This window comes from Oncorhynchus nerka, linkage group LG15 (genome assembly GCF_034236695.1).
Source record: "Oncorhynchus nerka isolate Pitt River linkage group LG15, Oner_Uvic_2.0, whole genome shotgun sequence".
NCBI classification, from domain to species: domain Eukaryota; kingdom Metazoa; phylum Chordata; class Actinopteri; order Salmoniformes; family Salmonidae; genus Oncorhynchus; species Oncorhynchus nerka.
Genome location: NC_088410.1, coordinates 7049663 through 7073631, shown reverse-complemented (window position 1 = coordinate 7073631; position 23969 = coordinate 7049663). Strand labels below are relative to the sequence as shown.

The window sequence follows — 23969 nt, the reverse complement described above, 5'->3', positions numbered from 1 at the left end:
TTATTTGAAACCACACTGTTATTCTAATAATTAGTTTTATTTAGTATAGTAAAGTTGGTCTTGATCTAAATAAGGCCATAGATTACTTTAAAAAATGTAATAAACAAGATGGCACTAGAAGAACGTAAAATGTGATCCTGGTGTTCCAATGAGCTGCAAGATTATCTCTGATTCAAAATGTTTTTCTGATTCCTTTCTTTCCTCAAAAGGTACTGAACAGACTTTGAGCTGATCACTGTTTGTTTAGTATCGGAATATGAAGGTGAACTTTGCTCTGTGTGAAATGAACTTTGCTCTGTTTTATTTAGTATAGTGAACTTTGCTCTGTGAAGGAGGTGAACTTTGCTCCGTAAAGATGAACTTTGCTCATGTGAAGGATGAACTTTGCTCTAAAAAACTTTGCTCTAATAAAGGAGATGAACTTTGCACTGTGAAGGAGGTGAACTTTGCTCTGTGTGAAGGAGGTGAACTTTGCTCCTGGTGTTCCAAAGAGATGAACTTTGATTATCTCTGTGAAAGATGAACTTTGCTTGTGAAGGAGATGAACTTTTCTGTCAAAAGGTACTGAACAGAACTTTGCTCTGTTGTTTGAACTTTGCTCTGTGTGAAGGAGATGAACTTTGCTCTGTGTGGAGGAGGTGAACTTTGCTCTGTGTGAAGGAGGTGAACTTTGCTCTGTGTGAAGGAGGTGAACTTTGCTCTGTGTGAAGGAGGTGAACTTTGCTCTGTGTGAAGGAGATGAACTTTGCTCTGTGTGAAGGAGGTGAACTTTGCTCTGTGTGAAGGAGGTGAACTTTGCTCTGTGTGAAGGAGATGAACTTTGCTCTGTGTGAAGGAGGTGAACTTTGCTCTGTGTGAAGGAGGTGAACTTTGCTCTGTGTGAAGGAGATGAACTTTGCTCGTGTGAAAGAGATGAACTTTGCTCTGTGTGAAGGAGATGAACTTTGCTCTGTGTGAAGGAGATGAACTTTGCTCTGTGTGAAGGAGGTGAACTTTGCTCTGTGTGAAGGAGATGAACTTTGCTCTGTGTGAAGGAGATGAACTTTGCTCTGTGTGGAGGAGATGAACTTTGCTCTGTGTGAAGGAGATGAACTTTGCTCTGTGTGAAGGAGATGAACTTTGCTCTGTGTGAAGGAGGTGAACTTTGCTCTGTGTGAAGGAGATGAACTTTGCTCTGTGTGAAGGAGGTGAACTTTGCTCTGTGTGAAGGAGGTGAACTTTGCTCTGTGTGAAGGAGGTGAACTTTGCTCTGTGTGAAGGAGATGAACTTTGCTCTGTGTGAAGGAGGTGAACTTTGCTCTGTGTGAAGGAGATGAACTTTGCTCTGTGTGAAGGAGATGAACTTTGCTCTATGTGAAGGAGGTGAACTTTGCTCTGTGTGAAGGAGGTGAACTTTGCTCTGTGTGAAGGAGGTGAACTTTGCTCTGTGTGAAGGAGATGAACTTTGCTCTGTGTGAAGGAGGTGAACTTTGCTCTGTGTGAAGGAGATGAACTTTGCTCTGTGTGAAGGAGATGAACTTTGCTCTGTGTGAAGGAGATGAACTTTGCTCTGTGTGAAGGAGGTGAACTTTGCTCTATGTGAAGGAGGTGAACTTTGCTCTGTGTGAAGGAGGTGAACTTTGCTCCATGTGAAGGAGGTGAACTTTGCTCTGTGTGAAGGAGGTGAACTTTGCTCCGTGTGAAGGAGGTGAACTTTGCTCTGTGTGAAGGAGGTGAACTTTGCTCTGTGTGAAGGAGATGAACTTCGCTCTGTGTGAAGGAGGTGAACTTTGCTCTATGTGAAGGGGGTGAACTTCGCGACCAAAGATTATCTGCACTGTGTTTATGAATGCAGAAAGTACAAGAGCTGTAAAATGTGGAAAGTGGATTAATAGTTTGTAATGGGCTGTGTATTTACATCCAACGGCCACACAGGGGCGGTATTGGGATCTGAAAAGAGACGTGTGTGGATGACCAAGGTCGTAACACTACAATTAGGCCTAGCTGAATGAAATTATAAATACAGTATGTCTTGATAAAAAACACAAATCAATCTATATAGATTGTTCTCATGTATATTTGTGTGTGTTTGTGTCTTAAGTTTTGTCTTATGAATGTTAATAAATACACAGACGACCTTGTTCATTAGTGTGATGATTTTATTGGTTTGTGATGATTAAAGTTAAAACCAAGCAGCTGCAGGGATCATCTCAACAGACAGTAAAGATTCTATTTTGGAATGACTGGACAGCAGAACACCCAGAGGAACAGAATGAGAGTACAGTTCTAGAGAACACCAGGCAGAGTTCTACATTCTAGGAGAATTCCAGCCACCAGCCACCAGTGTGCAGGATCCAGACATGACATCATGCCATGGATTTAATACCCCCTGGTGTCTAACTTTAACAAGACATGTACCTCTAATGCATCCATAGTATTACTATCTCTCTTTTACCTGGTGGAAATGGGTTTCTGAGTTCTACTCAAACCAAGCATGAGACTGAGACCAGGATTCAATCCCAGCACTTTGTCAGCTATGTGCCATTTTAAAGGTCATTTCTGATTGATCTGACTGAACTGAACATTTATCGTGAATGCAGTTCTTATTATCATATTATATTAAGTAGCCTATTGAATCCCAGCCTGAATATTCAGTAGCCTATATCAGGGTCAGGATAAGGCCTGAATATTCAGTAGCCTATAGCAGGGTCAGGATAAGGACTGAATATTCAGTAGCCTATAGCAGGGTCAGGATAAGGACTGAATATTCAGTAGCCTATAGCAGGGTTAGGATAAGGACTGAATATTCAGTAGCCTATAGCAGGGTCAGGATAAGGACTGAATATTCAGTAGCCTATAGCAGGGTTAGGATAAGGACTGAATATTCAGTAGCCTATAGTAGGGTTAGGATAAGGACTGAATATTCAGTAGCCGATCAGACAGATAGATAGATAGATAGATAGATAGATAGATAGATAGATAGATAGATAGATAGATAGATGTTAGAGAGGCTGTTGAACAAAAATGTTTCATGAGCTGAAATAAAAGATTCCAGAAATGTTTATTAGCGGGGAGTATTTCTGCTTGTAGTAAAGCCCTTTTGTGTGGGGGGGAGAAGAGGGGAAGAGAGAGAGAGAGAGGTACTCCAAGGTAGGGTAGGGTGGGGTGCTCCTGCATTTGGTCACGTTGTTGGACTCTTCAGAGTGGTAGCGGTGGTGTTGCTAGGGGTGTTTCTACGGGCCTCCAGCCTCAGTTTGATTGGTCGTTTTGGCATCAGCAGACCCTGGTTGTCCATCTCCAGAGGGATCTATAGAGAATAAAATAACAGAACATAACCCTGGTTGTCCAACATAACCCTGGTTGTCCATCTCCAACAGGATCTATAGAGAACAGACCATGTAAAAACAGGTGCTGACCATGTAAAAACAGGTGGTGACCATGTTAAAACAGGTGCTGACCATGTTAAAACAGGTCCATGTTAAAACAGGTGCTGACCATGTTAAAACAGGTGTTGACCATGTTAAAACAGGTGGTGACCATGTTAAAACAGATGCTGACCATGTTAAAACAGGTGGTGACCATGTTAAAACAGGCAGTGACCATGTTAAAACAGGTCCATGTTAAAACAGGTCCATGTTAAAACAGGTGCTGACCATGTTAAAACAGGTGTTGACCATGTTAAAACAGGTGGTGACCATGTTAAAACAGATGCTGACCATGTTAAAACAGGTGGTGACCATGTTAAAACAGGTGGTGACCATGGTAAAACAGGTGGTGACCATGCTGAAACAGGTACTGATGTTTGTTGATGTCATATTCTGTCTGCTCAGGTGAGCGTCTCACCTCGGTCTCGTCGCAGACGGAGAAAGTGAAACTCTGGAGGATCTCGACCATGGCCAGTTTGATCATGATCAGGGCGAAGCGCATCCCGATACAGTTCCTGGGCCCCGCTCCAAACGGCATGTACGTGTACGGATCAATAGACTCCTTGTTCTCCTTACTGAACCTGGACAGGGAGAGGACAGACACATTGGGAGTTTTTCCTAGCCACCGTGCTTTTACACCTGCATTGTTTGCTGTTTGGGGTTTTAGGCTGGGTTTCTGTACAGCACTTTGAGATATCAGCTGATGTACGAAGGGCTATATAAATAAATTTGATTTGATTTGATTTGATTACACATTGTATTGTAGTTGATTTGAGGTTGTGGTTCAGACACATTAAACATTGTATTGTAGTTGATTTGAGGTTGTGGTTCAGACACATTAAACATTGTGTGGTAGTTGATTTGAGGTTGTGGTTCAGACACATTAAACATTGTGTGGTAGTTGATTTGAGGTTGTGGTTCAGACACATTAAACATTGTGTGGTAGTTGATTTGAGGTTGTGGTTCAGACACATTACACATTGTGTGGTAGTTGATTTTTGGTTGTGCTGTGGTTATGTTGTGTTATTGTTGTATTAAGGTTGTGTTATCGTTGGATTGTGGTTACGGTGCGGTCCAGTACCTCTCTGGTTTGAACTCCTCAGGGTCAGACCAGATCTCTGGGTCACGGTGGAGGGTCCACGTGGGAACCAGGACAATGCAGTCTTTGGGGATGACGATGCCGTTGATCTCCACCGTCTTCTTGGCGACCCTCTCCAGTCGCGGGGCGATGGGGTACAGTCTCAGAGACTCGTTCAACACACAGTCCAAATAGTCCATCTGCATCAGAGCTTCGTACTGGATTGGAGCCTGCACCGTGATTACACACACATCATTACCTCACCCCATCTGACACCGCTGTTACATACACATCAGTACCTCACCACATCTGGCACCCACACAGGATCCTTCTTCATCTGACACCAGGGTAACACACAAATCACAATATCTATCACCACACAGTATCTATCTCCTCCTGCAGTTTGTTCATGGTGTGGGGGTTACCTTGTTGGGGAACACAGTATCTATCTCTTCCTCCAGTTTGGTCAGGGTGTGGGGGTTACCTTGTTGGGGAACACAGTATCTATCTCCTCCTGCAGTTTGGTCATGACATGGGGGTTGGTTGCCAGGTTATAGGCCAGGAAACTCATAGTACTGCTGCTGGTCTCGTAGCCAGCGAAGATGAAGATCATGGCCTGAGACAAGATCTCATGATCAGTCAGTCCTTTGGAGGGAGAGAGAGGAGGGAATAGTTTGTAACAGGTGTGTATTTGTTACAGTAGTTTATAGGTGTGTGTGTAACAGTAGATTACAGGTGTGTGTTTGTAACAGTAGTTTACACAACAGTAGTTTACAGGTGTGTGTTGGTAACAGTAGTTTACAGGTGTGTGTTTGTAACAGGTGTGTGTTTGTAACAGTAGTTTCCAGGTGTGTGTTTGTAACAGTAGATTACAGGTGTGTGTTTGTAACAGTAGTTTCCAGGTGTGTGTTTGTAACAGTAGATTACAGGTGTGTGTTTGTAACAGTAGTTTCCAGGTGTGTGTTTGTAACAGTAGATTACAGGTGTGTGTTTGTAACAGTAGATTACAGGTGTGTGTTTGTAACAGTAGATTACAGGTGTGTGTTTGTAACAGTAGATTACAGGTGTGTGTTTGTAACAGTAGATTACAGGTGTGTGTTTGTAACAGTAGATTACAGGTGTGTGTTTGTAACAGGTGTGTGTTTGTAACAGTAGATTACAGGTGTGTGTTTGTAACAGTAGTTTACAGGTGTGTGTTTGTAACAGTAGATTACAGGTGTGTGTTTGTAACAGGTGTGTGTTTGTAACAGGTGTGTGTTTGTAACAGTAGTTTACAGGTGTGTGTTTCTAACAGTATTTAACAGGTGTGTGTTTGTAACAGTAGGTTACAGGTGTGTGTTTGTAACAGGTGTGTGTTTGTAACAGGTGTGTGTTTGTAACAGTAGTTTACAGGTGTGTGTTTGTAACAGGTGTGTGTTTGTAACAGGTGTGTGTTGGTAACAGTAGTTTACAGGTGTGTGTTTGTAACAGGTGTGTGTGTGTAGCAGTAGATTACAGGTGTGTGTTTGTAACAGTAGTTTACAGGTGTGTGTTTGTAACAGGTGTGTGTGTGTAGCAGTAGATTACAGGTGTGTGTTTGTAACAGTAGATTACAGGTGTGTGTTTGTAACAGTAGTTTACAGGTGTTTGTTGGTAACAGGTGTGTGTGTTGGTAACAGTAGTTTACAGGTGTGTGTTTGTAACAGGTGTGTGTGTGTAGCAGTAGATTACAGGTGTGTGTTTGTAACAGTATATTACAGGTGTGTGTTTGTAACAGTAGATTACAGGTGTGTGTTTGTAACAGGTGTGTGTGTGTAGCAGTAGATTACAGGTGTGTGTTTGTAACAGGTGTGTGTGTGTAGCAGTAGATTACAGGTGTGTGTTTGTAACAGGTGTGTGTGTGTAGCAGTAGATTACAGGTGTGTGTTTGTAACAGTAGTTTACAGGTGTGTGTTTGTAACAGTAGTTTACAGGTGTGTGTTTGTAACAGTAGTTTACACCAACAGGTGTGTGTTTGTAACAGTAGATTACAGGTGTGTGTTTTAACAGTATTTAACAGGTGTGTGTTTGTAACAGTAGATTACAGTAACAGTGATTACAGGTGTGTGTTTGTTACAGGTGTGTGTTTGTAACAGTAGATTACAGGTGTGTGTTTGTAACAGTATTTAACAGGTGTGTGTTTGTAACAGTAGTTTACAGGTGTGTGTTTGTAACAGTAGGTTACAGGTGTGTGTTTGTAACAGTAGTTTACAGGTGTGTGTTTGTAACAGCAGTTTACAGGTGTGTGTTTGTAACAGTAGATTACAGGTGTGTGTTTGTAACAGTAGGTTACAGGTGTGTGTTTGTAACAGGTGTGTATTTGTAACAGTAGGTTACAGGTGTGTGTTTGTAACAGGTGTGTGTTTGTAACAGTAGTTTACTGGTGTGTGTTTGTAACAGTAGTTAACAGGTGTTTGTTCGGCAGGTACCTTTAGTCTGTTCCTCTCCTGTCTTTGTGTCGCTGCCTTTCTGAGAGTCGATCATCAGCTGTAAGAAATCCACCCGACTCTGGAAGCAGAAAGAAATGAGGTCAAATCTGTCCAATCACATCCAACACAAACAGATTCTACTGGATCTGGACCAATCACAACCAACACAAACAGATTCTAATGGATCTCGTCCCATCACAACCAACATAAACAGATTCTAATATGAATGTTGATATTTGGGTCCCAATAATAGTCTTTTTAAATTCCAACATGATATCGATATGGGCGTTTCATATTGATGTCCATTACTAGTTACATCACATAGTTACATAGTTATATAAATAATAAATACAGAATGTTACAGTACAAATGTAAATGTACAGATGAAAATATCAACATAACTAAATATAAATATAAAACATGTTTACAGTTGAGTTCCCGGTGTCACGTCCAGATTTGATCTTAGCCAGCGAGGCGTAAAAGAAGTCTGTCACCGCAGTCGGGAAGAAAGAAAACTTCATCTTCTCCAAGATCGGACCAGTGAAGGGAAACAAAGCTGGAGAAGGAGAGGAGAGGAGGAGAAGAGGAGAGGAGGAGAAGAGGAGAGGAGGAGAGGAGGAGAAGAGGAGAGGAGGAGAGGAGGAGAAGAGGAGAGGAGGAGAAGAGGAGAGGAGGAGAAGAGGAGAAGAGGAGAGGAGGAGAAGAGGAGAGGAGGAGAGGAGGAGAAGAGGAGAGGAGGAGAAGAGGAGAGGAGGAGAAGAGGAGAAGAGGAGAGGAGGAGAAGAGGAGAGGAGGAGAAGAGGAGAGGAGGGGAGGAGAAGAGGAGAGGAGGAGAAGAGGAGGAGGGGAGGAGAAGAGGAGAGGAGGGGAGGAGAAGAGGAGAGGGGAGGAATGGAGGGGAGGAGAAGAGGAGAGGAGGGGAGGAATGGAGGGGAGGAGAGGAGGGGAGGGAGGGGAGAGGAGAAGAGGAGAGGAGGGGAGGAGAAGAGGAGAGGAGGGGAGGAATGGAGGGAGGAGAAGAGGAGAGGAGGGGAGGAATGGAGGGGAGGAGAGGAGGGGAGGGCGGGAGAGGAGAAGAGGAGAGGAGGGGGAGGAGAAGAGGAGAGGAGGGGAGGAGAAGAGGAGAGGAGGAGAAGAGGAGAAGAGGAGAGGAGAAGAGGAGAGGAGGGGAGAGGAGGAGAAGAGGAGAGAGGGGGAGGAGAAGAGGAGAGGAGGGGAGGAGAAGAGGAGAGGAGGAGAGGAGGAGAAGAGGAGAAGAGGAGAAGAGGGGAGGAATGGAGGGGAGGAGAGGAGGGGAGGGCGGGAGAGGAGGAGAGGAGGGGAGGGCGGGAGAGGAGAAGAGGAGAGGAGGGGAGGAGAAGAGGAGAGGAGGAGAAGAGGAGAAGAGGAGAGGAGAAGAGGAGAGGGGGGGGAGAAGAGGAGAGGAGGGAGGAGAGAAGAGGAGAAGAGGAGAGGAGGAGAAGAGGAGAGGAGGAGAGGAGGAGAAGAGGAGAAGAGGAGAAGAGGGGAGGAATGGAGGGGAGGAGAGGAGGGGAGGGCGGGAGAGGAGGAGAGGAGGGGAGGGCGGGAGAGGAGAAGAGGAGAGGAGGGGAGGAGAAGAGGAGAGAAGGGGAGGAGAAGAGGAGAGGAGGAGAGGAGATGAGGAGAGGAATGGAGGGGAGGGCGGGAGAGGAGGAGAGGAACGTTTTACAGAAAGTTTAGTTAATTAATTCGACCATTTTTAAAAAACAAGCACACATAAAACTTGAAAAAGCCATACATGCACATCAGTAAAATCATGGAGGATAACACACTATACATTCTGGGACTTATTTCCATTGTTAAATCATGGAGGATAACACACAATCTGGGACTTGTTTCCATTCCTCTTGAGACAAGATGACTAGACAAGATCCAACACGGTATGGCTGTGAAATAATCAAACAAAAACAGAGAAGAAGAACATCTATCTCACCATTCCAGTTACATCATAGGGGTTATTCATATGGGCACAGAAGACATCAAACATATTTTTACTTTGTTTATAAAGCTGTCCAGAGAGGACGTTGTATTTATAGGCAGAGACAACTCATTCCATTCTGAGGCTCCAGTATACAAGAAAGTACCTTTCCCAGAATTACTCCTGAACCTGTATAAGCACACATCAGCAACACCTGATCTGGTGTGCATCCACGAGGAAAATAGACACTTAGATATCTGGGCCAAGGGCCATAAATACTTCTGTAAACCAAACCTAGTCTAATCTGGGAAACCCTAGCCTCAACAGGCAGCCAGTTTAGTTCCTGAAAGCAGCTCCTGCCTATGTGAGTACGTGGACCCACCTTTAATACTACCCTGATCAGCTTATTCTGGGCTATCTGGAGCTTCCCCTTCATACGTTTAGGTAAGCCCCCAAACCAGGAAGTACTAGCATAGTCAAAATGGCATTGAATGAGAGCAGTAGCTAGCACTTTCATGGAGTCCTTATCAAGCAGCTTGGACTTTCTAGCCAAAAACTTAGTTCTGGCATTAACCTTTCCTAGCACCTTATTGGCCATGCTCACACCTCCCAAGCTTCCATCAAGGATACATCCCAAGTAGCTAACAGAGGTTTGAGTAGTCAGCACCTCACCCCCCTAACTCCACTCTGATTTTAGAGGACCTACTCAATTTAGGTCTGGATCCAAAAATATTTGCTTCAGGTTTTCCCTAAGTGCAGAGATAGCTCATTATCTCCAAGCTATTTTCTAATGTTAGTAAGCTCTGTGCTAAGTACGCTCTCCAACATAGTTTTACTTTTGTGAGACACCAGAAGTGTAGTCATCCGCATAAAGAAAAAGACGGCAAGAACAAGCATCTTTCATATCATTAATATACAATAACAACAGCAGAGGCCCAAGCACGCTTCCCTGCGGAACACAACAACTAATTGGTTTTGCCTGAGACAGTGGACCATTAACCTCTACTACTTGCTCCCTTCCTGATAAATAGGACTTTACCCAGCCTAGCGGGATACTGCTTAACCCCAGTGCCTCCAGTTTGGAGATTAGGAGACAAGTTGTTGACTGTATCAAAGGCCTTCTGTAGGTCAAGCAGTACCATTCCACACAGATTTCCCTCATCAATCTCTTTCCTGATGAAGTCAATCAAGTAAAGTAGACATGAATCAGTGTTTTTCTAAAACACGACTGAAAATCATACATTAGAACCGTGCCGCTAGCACCTCGACAACATCCGCTGAAATTGCAGAGCGCCAAATTCTAATGAAATTACTATAAATATTTAACTTTCATAAAATCACAAGTGTAATACATCAAAATAAAGCTTAACTTCTAATCCAGCCGCCGTGTCAGATTTCCAGAAGGCTTTACGGCAAAAGCAAACCATGCAATTATCTGAGGACAGCGCCCCGCAAACCAACACATGAAAAACATATTTCAAACAGGCAGGAGCGACACGAAAGTCAGAAATAGCGATATAAAAAATCTTTGATGACCTTCTTCTGTTGGCACTCTAAAAGGTCCCAGTTACATCACAAATGGTCCCTTTTGTTAGATAATGTCCTTCTTTATATCCATAAAAACTCAGTTTAGCTGGCACCCTTCAGTCAATAATCCACCCAGTTTTCCTCCATCAAAATGCATACAAAATGAATCCCTAACGTTACTAATAAACTATTCCAAACAAGTCAAACAACATTTATAATCAAAGCTTCGGTACCCTAATACGCAAATAAATAATACGATTTAAGACAGGGAGAATAGTATGTTCATTACCGGCGATAAATAAGAAAGAACGCGCTTTCTTCCAAACGCTTGGAAACACTACAGCCAAAATGGGAGCCACCTAGAAAAACTACTATTTCTGTGTCCTTTTTCCAAAAACCAGCCTGACACTAAAGACTGTTGACATCTAGTGGAAGCCCTAAGAACTGCAATCTGGGAGGACTTATAATTATAGTACTAGCCATTGAATATAGTGGTAAGCTGAATATCTTTTTTGGGGGATGGTTTGTCCTCGGGGCTTTGCCTGCCATATCATTTAACAGTTTTAGAAACTTTAGAGTGTTTTCTATCTAAATCTACCAATTATATGCATATCCTAGCTTCTGGGCCTGAGTATCAGGCCCCCTTTCCCAAACAGGTTTAACATATTCATACATTTGCTCGTGTACAATTCTCTCCACGATTTTGATGTTGCATAGAGGATAGATGCAGGCCTACAATTCCCAGGGTCAGACTTTATACCCTTCTTATACAGAGGTATACAACTTTATAGGATTAAAAAGTAAACTTTGCGTCCGTGTGTGTCTGCGCATGCGTGTGTGTGTGTGGTCTCACCGACTAGGAGGAACAGTGGGTTGAACAGGTCGAACTTGAGCATCTTCTTGACGTTGGAGACGAAGGGGTCGGAAGGGTTGTTCAGAGAGTCAATGTCCACACTGAAAGCTGTGCTGGTGACCACGTCCATACTGTAGGGCCCAAAGAACCTGCAACACAACCACAATTACACACCACACAGCTACTGACCACACAACTAGAGACCACAACTAGAGACCACATCTAGTCACCACCAACTACTGATCACACAACTTACTGACCAACCAACTACTGACCACCCAAATACTGACCACAACCACACAACTACTGACTGCACAACAACACAACTACTGACCACAACAACACAACAACTGACCACAACTACTGACCACACAACTACTGACAACAACAACACAACTACTGACCACAACTACTGACCACAACCACACAACTACTGACCACAACCACACAACTACAGACCACACAACTATTGACCACAATCACACAACTACTGACCACAACCACACAACTATTGACCACAACCACACAGTTACTGACCACAACTACTAACCACAACCAAACAATTACTGACCACACAACGACTGACCACACAACTACTGACCACAACCACACAACTATTGACCACAACCAAACAGTTACTGACCACAACTACTGACCACACAACTACTAACCACAACCACACAACTACTGACCATAACCACACAACTACTGACCACAATCACACAGTTACTGACCACACAACTACTGACCACACAACTACTGACCACACAGCTACTGACCACAATCACACAGTTACTGACCACAACCACACAACTACTGACCACAATCACTCAGTTACTGACCACACAACTACTGACCACACAACTACTGACCACAATCACACAACTATTGACCACAACCACACAGTTACTGACCACAACTACCAACCACAACTACTAACCACAAAACTACTGACCACAACCACACAACTATTGACCACAACTACTGACCACAAATCTACTGACCACACATCTACTGAGTACACAACTACATTGGCAAGACAAAGTATGTGAACCCTTTGGAATTACCTGGATTTCTGCATAAATTAGTTATACAATTTGATCTGATCTTCATCTAAGTCACAACAATAGACAAACAGTCTACTTAAACTAATAACACAAATTATTGTATTTTTCTTGTCTATTTTGAATACGTAATTTAAACATTCACAGTGTAGTTTGGAAAAAGTATGTGAACCCCCCTAGGCTAATGACTTCTCCAAAAACAAATTGGAGTCAGGAGTCAGCTAACCTGGAGTCCAATCAATAAGACGAGATTGGGGATGTTGTTTTGAGCTGCCCTGCCCTATAAAAAACACACAAAATGTGAGTTTGCTTTTCACAAGAAGCATTGCCTTGTGTGAACCATGCCTCGGACAAAAGATATCTCAGAAGACCTAAGATTAAGACTGCTGACTTGCATAAAGCTGGAATGGGTTACAAAAGTATCTCTAAAAGCCTTGATGTTCATCAGTCCACAGTAAGACAAATTGTCTATAAATGGAGAAAGTTCAGCACTGTTGCTACTCTCCCTAGGAGTGGCCGTCCTGCAAAGATGACTGCAAGAGCACAGTGCAGAATGCTCAATGAGGTTAAGAAGAATCCTAGAGTGTCAGCTAAAGACTTACAGAAACCTCTGGAACATGCTAACATCTCTGTTGACGAGTCTTTGATACGTAAAACAATAAGCAAGAATGGTGTTCATGGGAGGACACCACAGAAGAAGCCACTGCTGTCAAAAAAACATTGCTGCACGTCTGAAGTTCGCAGAAGTGCACCTGGATGTTCCACAACGCTACCGGCAAAATATTCTGTGGACAGATTAAACTAAAGTTTAGTTGATTGGAAGGAACAAACAACACTATGTGTGGAGAAAAAAAAGGCACAGCACACCAACATAAAAATCTATTCCCAACTGTAAAGTATGGTGGAGGGAGCATCATGGTTTGGGGTTGCTTTGCTGCCTCAGGGCCTGGACAGCTTGCTATCATCAACAGAAAAATATATTCCCAAGTTTATCAAGACATTTTGCAGGAGAATGGAAGGCTATCTGTTCACCAATTGAAGGTCAACAGAAGTTGGGTGATGCAACAGGACAACGACCCAAAACGCAGAAGTAAATCAACAACAGAATTGTCGTGACTTAGATGAAGATCAGATCAAATTCGATTACCATTTATGCAGAAATACAGGTCATTCCAAACGGTTCACATACTTTTTCTTGCCACTGTATGTATTACAATTAAGACTCAGAGGTGTGAGGTGAAATGTCAGAGGTAAGAGGTTAGAGGTCAGGACTCACTCCTTCAGTTCAATGGTCTGGTCTTTATCTGCCTGCTTCTTCATTCCGCTCAGCAGGGTAGAAGAGTGCTGCTTCATGATACCAAACATCTAGAGGAGAGAGAGAGAGGTAGAGAGAGAGGAGAGAGAGGTAGAGAGAGAGGAGATAGAGGTAGAGAGAGAGGTAGAGAGAGAGAGAGAGGTAGAGGGAGAGAGAGAGAGAGAGAGAGAGAGAGAGAGAGAGGTAGAGGGAGAGAGAGAGAGGTAGAGGGAGAGAGAGAGTTAGAGAGTGCTGCTTCACGATTAGGGTTGAATGGCCATAACCCGGTTACCGAGATTAACGCACAAAACCACTCCCTTTTCCCGGGATGAATAACGAAGAGAAACCAGTCAATTACATTCCGTAGCGCTTGGATTCCCATTCAGGAAAAGCTAGACTAGAATAGCTGGCTGGACATAGTTGTTGTTGTTGCATTTCCTATACAAATAGACTAATCGAAGAGGGATGCTCTTGTTTGCTGAATGTTAAATACAGCAGTCAATAGAAATCACGGGTAGAAATCACGGGTAGAAATCACCGGTAGGAATCACCGGTAGAAATCACCGGTAGAAATCACCGGTAGAAATCACGGGTAGAAATCACCGGTAGGAATCACCGGTAGAAATCACCGGTAGGAATCACCGGTAGGAATCACCGGTAGGAATCACCGGTAGAAATCACGGGTAGAAATCACCGGTAGGAATCACCGGTAGAAATCACCGGTAGAAATCACGGAGGTTTGAAAGAAGAGTGAAATCAACAGTCAATAGAAATCACGGTAGAAATCACGGTAGAAATCACGGTAGGAATCACCGGTAGGAATCACCGGTAGAAATCACGGGAGGTTTGAAAGAAGAGTGAACGCGCAATGGTGGTAGGCTATAGCAGTTATTAATTCAGACCCATAACCATTCAGATGGCGGTAGACTATAGCAGACCCAAATAAGAATTAAATCTTTGTGAAGAGAAGTGAAAGCCATCAGCATGTAATTCTAGTCCTATATGAAGAAGATAGGGGTCCTGGGTGGTGCAGCGGTCAATAGCACTGCAGAGCGACAATACAGCCTGGTGTTCAATCCCAGGCTGCGCCACAACCGTGACCGGGAACCCCATAAGATGGCACACAATTGTCCCATCGCCGTCCGGGACCTTGTCTTATCGTGCTCTAGTGACTCCTTGTGACAGGGCCGGGCGCTTGCAAGCTGACTCGGGTTGTCAGTCGAACGGTGTTTCACATTAGTGTTGTTGACATCCGGGTCAAGCAGGAAGTAGGCAGTCTTGTCTTTCACATTAGTGCTGTTGACAACTGGGTCATGCAGGAAGTAGGTGGTCATGTCTTTCACATTAGTGCTGCTGACATCTGGGTCTAGCAGGAAGTAGGCGGTCATGTCTTTCACATTAGTGCTACTGACATCTGGGTCTAGCATGAAGTAGGTGGTCAAAAGGGTCATGTTTCAGAGGACGCATAACTCCATCTTTGAGTAATAACGTAAATAAGGTATCTAAAATAAGGTTAGAATGAGTTCATAACAAGTTATAGTGAGTTAGTAAAGAGTTTATAACAAGCTATAATGAGTTTATAACAAGCTATAATGAGTTTATATAGTGTTTATAACAAGCTATATTGAGTTTATAAAGAGTTTATAACAAGCTATAATGAGTTTATAGAGTTTATAACAAGCTATAATGAGTTTGTAAAGAGGTTATTATAAGCTATAATTAGTTTTTAACAAGCTGTAAAGCATTTATAACAAGTTGATAAACATAGAAAGGGAGAGATGGAGGGATGGTTCTACCTCTTTTAGTCGTCCCGAGGTAAAGGAAGGTGAGAGGACACTGCGGATCCGTCTCCATGTATCGTCCTCGGCACACGGATTCAGATGGAAGTTCTAGAACATGGAGGACAGTTGTATTAATTATCAAACAGATCACCATTCAGATGGAAGTTCTAGAACATGGAGGACAGTTGTATTAATTATCAAACAGCTCACCATTCAGATGGAAGTTCTAGAACATGGAGGACAGTTGTATTAATTATCAAACAGATCACCATTCAGACAGACGTCCTAAAACATGGAGGACAGTTGAGTAATTATCAAACAGCTCCCCGTTCAGAATTCGTTTCTGAAACACAAATAATGTATTAATAATATCAGTCATAATGTTAGGATTATTATTATTCCGATTATTATTAGGGGATATGTGTGTGTGTGTGTGTGTGTGTGTGTGTGTGTGTGTGTGTGTGTGTGTGTGTGTGTGTGTGTGTGTGTGTGTGTGTCTCACCCTGCGGTTGGTGAAGATGTTGTAACACTCTTTAATCAGGACGGTCTTGATCATGCTTTTGTCCATGATACACAGAACAGGCTGCCTCCCATCATAGATCCTTCACAGAGGAGAAACACACACCTGGCTTTATGATACACAGAACAGGCTGCCTCCCATCATAGATCCTTCATAGAGGAGAAACACACACCTGGCTTTATGATACACAGAACAGGCTGCCTCCCATCATAGATCCTTCACAGAGGAGAAACACACACCTGGCTTTATGATACACAGAACAGGCTGCCTCCCATCATAGATCCTTCATAGAGGAGAAACACACCTGGCTTTAACCACTATATATACACACCTACATGGTACAGACTGCCTCCCATCATAGATCAGAGGAGAAACACACCTGTCTTTAACCACTATATATACACCTACATGGTACAGACTGCCTCCCATCATAGATCAGAGGAGAAACACACCTGGCTTTGACCACTATATATACACCTACATGGTACAGACTGCCTCCCATCATAGATCAGAGGAGAAACACACCTGGCTTTGACCACTATATATACACCTACATGGTACAGACTGCCTCCCATCATAGATCAGAGGAGAAACACACCTGGCTTTGACCACTATATATACACACCTACATGGTACAGACTGCCTCCCATCATAGATCAGAGGAGAAACACACCTGGCTTTAACCACTATATATACACACCTACATGGTACAGACTGCCTCCCATCATAGATCAGAGGAGAAACACACCTGTCTTTAACCACTATATATACACACCTACATGGTACAGACTGCCTCCCATCATAGATCAGAGGAGAAACACACCTGGCTTTAACCACTATATACACCTACATTTTAACTGATTATCATAGTAAAGAAGACCTGGCTTTTTTTAAACATGGTACAGACTAAACTAGTCAGAGGAGAAAAACTGTTAAATTAAAACCAAAAGATATTATAATCAGACAGATATTTTATTTTTAGAAAATCTAGATGAGGGAAACACATTACTTTAAGATCAGAAAAGGATGTTTGACTGCCTCCCATCATAGAATGGTACAGAAATAATCTTTGACCACTTCTCTGGTTTTCTCAATAGATCATTCAGAGGAGAAACACAGCATTATACACCTACATGGTACAGACTGCCTTAAATGTGTTGAATGACACCTGTCTTTAACCACTATATACACAGTAGTGTACAGTTGGGCATCATAGATTGGCTTTAACCACTATATATACACATACATTACAGTCACATCATGGAAAGAGGAGAAATTATAATGTTTATGTTACACACCTACATGGTACAGACTGCCTCCCATCATAGATCCTTCATTGGAGGAGAAAAGAGCTTTAACCACTATATATACACACCTACATGGTACAGACTGCCTCCCATCATAGATGAGAAACACACCTGCTTTAACCACTATATATACTTTTTAACTGAGGTTGGAAGGTAATGTTTTAAACGGTAAACTGTAACTGTTAAATGCAAAACATATTATAATCAGATTACAGATATTTTGAAAAACTAGTTTTTAAGATCAGAAATGTTGGAGAGGTAAAAAAATAACTTAATGTAATCAGATTACGTTACTGAGTTTGGGGTAATGTTGGAGAGGTAAAACTAGTAACTGAATGAATTGAAAGGAGGTGATGAAGGTGAGGAATTTAAAGGAAAGAGCATAGTACAGGTGTGAGTCATCCTAGTACGGTACAGTCAACTGAACTCACCCCCAGATTCTCCCGTATTTCTGAAAGCACTCTGTGTCAAAGTTAGTGAAGCCCTGCAGAGAGAGAGAGAAAAAGAGAAATAGCTGATTCATGCCCTAGGAGGTCATGTAGGTGTGTCCTACACCTGAACAGAGAACACACCTGAAACAGGTGAGAGTTGAGGAGGGTTTGTTATTTTCTATGGTCCCCCAGCGTCAAGGAACACAACTTCTAGACTGATCAAGTCTCATATTACCTTGTATTTATCTATTGTTAAAACAACCGTCTAGTCCTCTTTTTCCTTCTCAACGTATTGTTTTACATGGGGGGAAAATAACACTGTTGTTTAAAAGATGAGAGAGATGTTTATTCTGAATGGGTACTAACCTTTCTGTACTCCATCATTGTGCCAAAGTAAGGTAGGGGTTTGGGACCAGGGATACCCATCTTAGTGAATACACCGTAGGGCCAATACCCGTACCTGTACACACACACACACACACACACACACACACACACACACACACACACACACACACACGTTAACTATCAGTATGTTCTAGAGAACTATACAATATATATACATCTTATCTTGCATTGTTGGAAAATGACCCCTAACTAAGCATTTCACTGTTAGTCTACACCGGTTAACTACGATAAATGTGACAAATAACATTTGATTTGATGTAAGTCCTTACACTACAATGAGGGTGATGAGGAGGGCCAGGAGGGTCCAGGTCTCAGCTGAGAAGTATGGCAGAAAACTCATCATCTTTCCCCGCTGCTTCCGAAAACAAAGGCTCCGTTTCCTCTCAGGTTCGTTGCTTCTGAAACAGATTTTGAGTTGGGGTTCCGTTTTCTAGTGTGGTTCTTCTTGAGCGGCAGATTCGCCTTGCTTTTCGGTACTCTGTTTTTTCCGTCCGGTTCTAGTTGTTATTCTGTCGGAAAAGCACCTGTGTGATCTCTACAATAAGGATGAACGAACCGCTGCTCTTCTCCGTACTCTGTTAGAGACAGTGCAGTTGTTGTTAACAAGTTGTTATTGTATCCGTCGGAAAAGCACCTGTGTGATGCTAGCTACAATAAGGATGAGCCACAATGGAATTTGCAGTTCGCCTTCAAAATAAGGGTCCAATATTGAAACGGATGGAAAAATATTCAAATAGTGGATATAATGGCATATTTGGATTAGATAATGCTGAACAAGGTTTGAATGTTGTTATATTAATTCAACTAAAGACAGTAAGTAGTTCATTTGACACACAAAAAATAGTTGAAGTCCCACTGTGGCTGTATTAGAATTGCATTGGGGCAGACTTCTATTGCACTGTACAGCGTTACCTCTGGATCTTGGGTCTATGAAATGTGAAGAGATTACGCAAATAATTGTGTCATAGCTTTTATTGCAGGACTAACTGTGGGAAATCACCTCACAAGTACATAGGTAAGGCTGTACATTAAAATGTTCAATAGGCAGAATTGTTGTACATTGAATCCATAAGGCTGGTACAATATGTCATGAACCCAGACCCATAAGGCTGGTACGATATGTCATGAACCCAGGATCCATAAGGCTGGTACGATATGTCATGAACCCAGGATCCATAAGGCTGGTACGATATGTCATGAACCCAGACCCATAAGGCTGGTACGATATGTCATGAACCCAGACCCATAAGGCTGGTACGATATGTCATGAACCCAGACCCATAAGGCTGGTACGATATGTCATGAACCCAAGACCCATAAGGCTGGTACGATATGTCATGAACCCAGACCCATAAGGCTGGTACGATATGTCATGAACCCAATACCCATAAGGCTGGTACGATATGTCATGAACCCAGGATCCATAAGGCTGGTACGATATGTCATGAACCCAAGACCCATAAGGCTGGTACGATATGTCATGAACCCAGACCCATAAGGCTGGTACGATATGTCATGAACCCAAGACCCATAAGGCTGGTACGATATGTCATGAACCCAGACCCATAAGGCTGGTACGATATGTCATGAACCCAATACCCATAAGGCTGGTACGAAATGTCATGAACCCAGGATCCATAAGGCTGGTACGATATGTCATGAACCCAAACCCATAAGGCTGGTATGATATGTCATGAACCCAGACCCATAAGGCTAGTACGATATGTCATGAACCCAAGGCCCATAAGGCTGGTACGATATGTAATGAACCCAAGACCCATAAGGCTGGTACGATATGTCATGAACCCAGACCCATAAGGCTGGTACGATAGGTCATGAACCCATGACCCATAAGGCTGGTACGATATGTCATGAACCCAGACCCATAAGGCTAGTACGATATGTCATGAACCCAAGACCCATAAGGCTGGTACGATATATCATGAACCCAAGACCCATAAGGCTGGTACGATATGTCATGAACCCAGACCCATAAGGCTAGTACGATATGTCATGAACCCAGACCCATAAGGCTGGTACGATATGTCATGAACCCAGACCCATAAGGCTGGTACGATATGTCATGAACCCAGACCCATAAGGCTGGTACGATATGTCATGAACCCAGACCCATAAGGCTGGTACGATATGTCATGAACCCAGACCCATAAGGCTGGTACGATATGTCATGAACCCAGACCCATAAGGCTGGTACGATATGTCATGAACCCAGACCCATAAGGCTGGTACGATATGTCATGAACCCAGACCCATAAGGCTGGTACGATATGTCATGAACCCAGGATCCATAAGGCTGGTACGATATGTCATGAACCCAGACCCATAACGCTAGTACGATATGTCATGAACCCAGACCCATAAGGCTGGTACGATATGTCATGAACCCAGGATCCATAAGGCTGGTACGATATGTCATGAACCCTGACCCATAAGGCTGTACCCCATGTCAGGAACCCAGGACCCACAAGGCTGTACCCCATGTCATGAACCCAAGACCCATAAGGCTGGTACCCCATGTCATGAACCCAGGACCCATAAGGCTGGTACCCCATGTCATGATCCCAGGATCCATAAGGCTGGTACGATATGTCATGAACCCAGACCCATAAGGCTGGTACGATATGTCATGAACCCAGGATCCATAAGGCTGGTACAATATGTCATGAACCCAAGACCCATAAGGCTGGTGCGATATGTCATGAACCCAGGATCCATAAGGCTGGTACGATATGTCATGAACCTAGGATCCATTACGCTGGTACGATATGTCATGAATCCAGGATCCATAAGGCTGGTACGATATGTCATGAACCCAAGACCCATAAGGCTGGTACGATATGTCATGAACCCAGGATCCATAAGGCTGGTACGATATGTCATGAACCCTGACCCATAAAGCTGGTACGATATGTCATGAACCCATACCCATACGGCTGGTACGATATGTCATGAACCCTGACCCATAAGGCTGGTACGATATGTTATGAACCCAAGATCCATAAGGCTGGTACGATATGTCATGAACCCAGGATCCATAAGGCTGGTACGATATGTCATGAACCCTGACCGATAAAGCTGGTACGATATGTCATGAACCCATACCCATACGGCTGGTACGATATGTCATGAACCCAGGATCCATAAGGCTGGTACGATATGTCATGAACCCAAGACCCATAAGGCTGGTACGATATGTCATGAACCCAGGATCCATAAGGCTGGTACGATATGTCATGAACCCAGGATCCATAAGGCTGGTACGATATGTCATGAACCCAGGATCCATAAGGCTGGTACGATATGTCATGAACCCAGGATCCATAAGGCTGGTACCCCATGTCATGAACCCAAGACCCATAAGGCTGGTACGATATGTCATGAACCCAGGATCCATAAGGCTGGTACGATATGTCATGAACCCAGGATCCATAAGGCTGGTACGATATGTCATGAACCCAGGATCCATAAGGCTGGTACGATATGTCATGAACCCAGGACCCATAAGGCTGGTACCCCATGTCATGAACCCAATACCCATAAGGCTGGTACCCCATGTCAGGAACCCAAGACCCATAAGGCTGTACCCCATGTCAGGAACCCAGGACCCATAAGGCTGGTACCCCATGTCAGGAACCCAAGACCCATAAGGCTGTACCCCATGTCAGGAACCCAGGATCCATAAGGCTGTACCCCATGTCATGAACCCAAGACCCATAAGGCTGGTACGATATGTCATGAACCCAGGATCCATAAGGCTGGTACGATATGTCATGAACCCAGGACCCATAAGGCTGGTACGATATGTCATGAACCCATGATCCATAAGGCTGGTACGATATGTCATGAACCCAGGACCCATAAGGCTGGTACCCCATGTCATGAACCCAATACCCATAAGGCTGGTACCCCATGTCAGGAATCCAAGACCCATAAGGCTGTACCCCATGTCAGGAACCCAGGACCCATAAGGCTGTACCCCATGTCATGAACCCAAGACCCATAAGGCTGGTACGATATGTCATGAACCCAGGATCCATAAGGCTGGTACGATATGTCATGAACCCAGGATCCATAAGGCTGGTACGATATGTCATGAACCCAGACCCATAAGGCTGGTCCGATATGTCATGAACCCAGACCCATAAGGCTGGTACGATATATCATGAACCCAGACCCATAAGGCTGCACGTTGAAGGTATGTTGCAGTCCTGAATACTAAACATCCACAGAGTAATTTTAACAGATTTTATTTGGTGTCAAATGAACTAATTATTGTCTTTTGTTGATTGCATTATATATGTTTAGCGACATAAAGGCCCTCCAGGATTGTTGCATGATTCCACAATTTATTTCCGTTTGCATCCGATTTAATGGGTAACTTTTATTTTGAAAACCTGAACCACCGATTCTACTATTGTTGCTCAGGCAAATGTTCAAGACACAAACACAATAAGGAGATTAGAGGGAGACTGTGTGAGAGGTGAAAGCGAAGCAGGGAGGGATGGTGAATGATTGACAGAGAGAGCAGAGGGCAGATTCATTACGGAAACAGTTTAACGTTTAAGAACTAAAAGGAAGCAACAGAGAGTTTCTACTGGGATAAACTCAGGTTTGTCTCTCCATGTTTCATTACAGAAACAGTTTAACGTTTAAGAACTAAAAGGAAGCAACAGAGAGTTTCTACTGGGAAAAACTCAGGTTTGTCTCCATGTTTCGTTACGGAAACAGTTTAACATTTAAGAACTAAAAGGAAGCAACAGAGAGTTTCTACTGGGATAAACTCAGGGTTGTCTCTCCATGTTTCGTTACAGAAACAGTTTAACCCTTAAGAACTAAAAGGAAGCAACAAAATGAGAGTTTCTACTGGGATAAACTCAGGTTTGTCTCTCCATGTTTCATTACAGAAAAAGTTTAACGTTTAAGAACTAAAAGGAAGCAACAAAATGAGAGTTTCTACTGGGAAAAACTCAGGTTTGTCTCTCCATGTTTCGTTACGGAAACAGTTTAACATTTAAGAACTAAAAGGAAGCAACAGAGAGTTTCTACTGGGATAAACTCAGGTTTGTCTCTCCATGTTTCGTTAGGGAAACAGTTTAACGTTTAAGAACTAAAACGAAGCAACAGAGAGTTTCTACTGGGAAAAACTCAGGTTTGTCTCTCCATGTTTCATTACAGAAACAGTTTAACATTTAAGAACTAAAAGGAAGCAACAGAGAGTTTCTACTGGGATAAACTCAGGTTTGTCTCTCCATGTTTCGTTAGGGAAACAGTTTAACGTTTAAGAACTAAAAGGAAGCAACAGAGAGTTTCTACTGGGATAAACTCAGGTTTGTCTCTCCATGTTTCGTTACGTTTGCTTCCGTTTAAAAGGCAAACTATTTCCAAAATAGTTTTATTTGAAACCACACTGTTATTCTAATAATTAGTTTTATTTAGTATAGTAGAAGTTGGTCTTAACGATCCTAAATAAGGCCATAGATTACTTTAAAAAATGTAATAAACAAGATGGCACTAGAAGTACGACGTAAAATGTGATCCTGGTGTTCCAATGAGCTGCAAGATTATCTCTGATTCAAAATGTTTTTCTGATTCCTTTCTTTCCTCAAAAGGTACTGAACAGACTTTGAGCTGATCACTGTTTGTTTAGTATCGGAATATGAAGGTGAACTTTGCTCTGTGTGAAGGAGATGAACTTTGCTCTGTGTGAAGGAGGTGAACTTTGCTCTGTGTGAAGGAGGTGAACTTTGCTCTGTGTGAAGGAGATGAACTTTGCTCTGTGTGAAGGAGGTGAACTTTGCTCTGTGTGAAGGAGGTGAACTTTGCTCTGTGTGAAGGAGATGAACTTTGCTCTGTGTGAAGGAGATGAACTTTGCTCTGTGTGAAGGAGATGAACTT

The 23969-nt window shown here is 43.1% G+C and overlaps 1 pseudogene; it reads right to left on the bottom strand.

The window, feature by feature from the left end:
* Positions 1-3074: 3074 nt before the first annotated feature.
* LOC135560372 (cytochrome P450 3A27-like) lies at positions 3075-18433 on the bottom strand (annotated as a pseudogene).
* Between the last annotated feature and the right edge of the window lie 5536 nt (positions 18434-23969).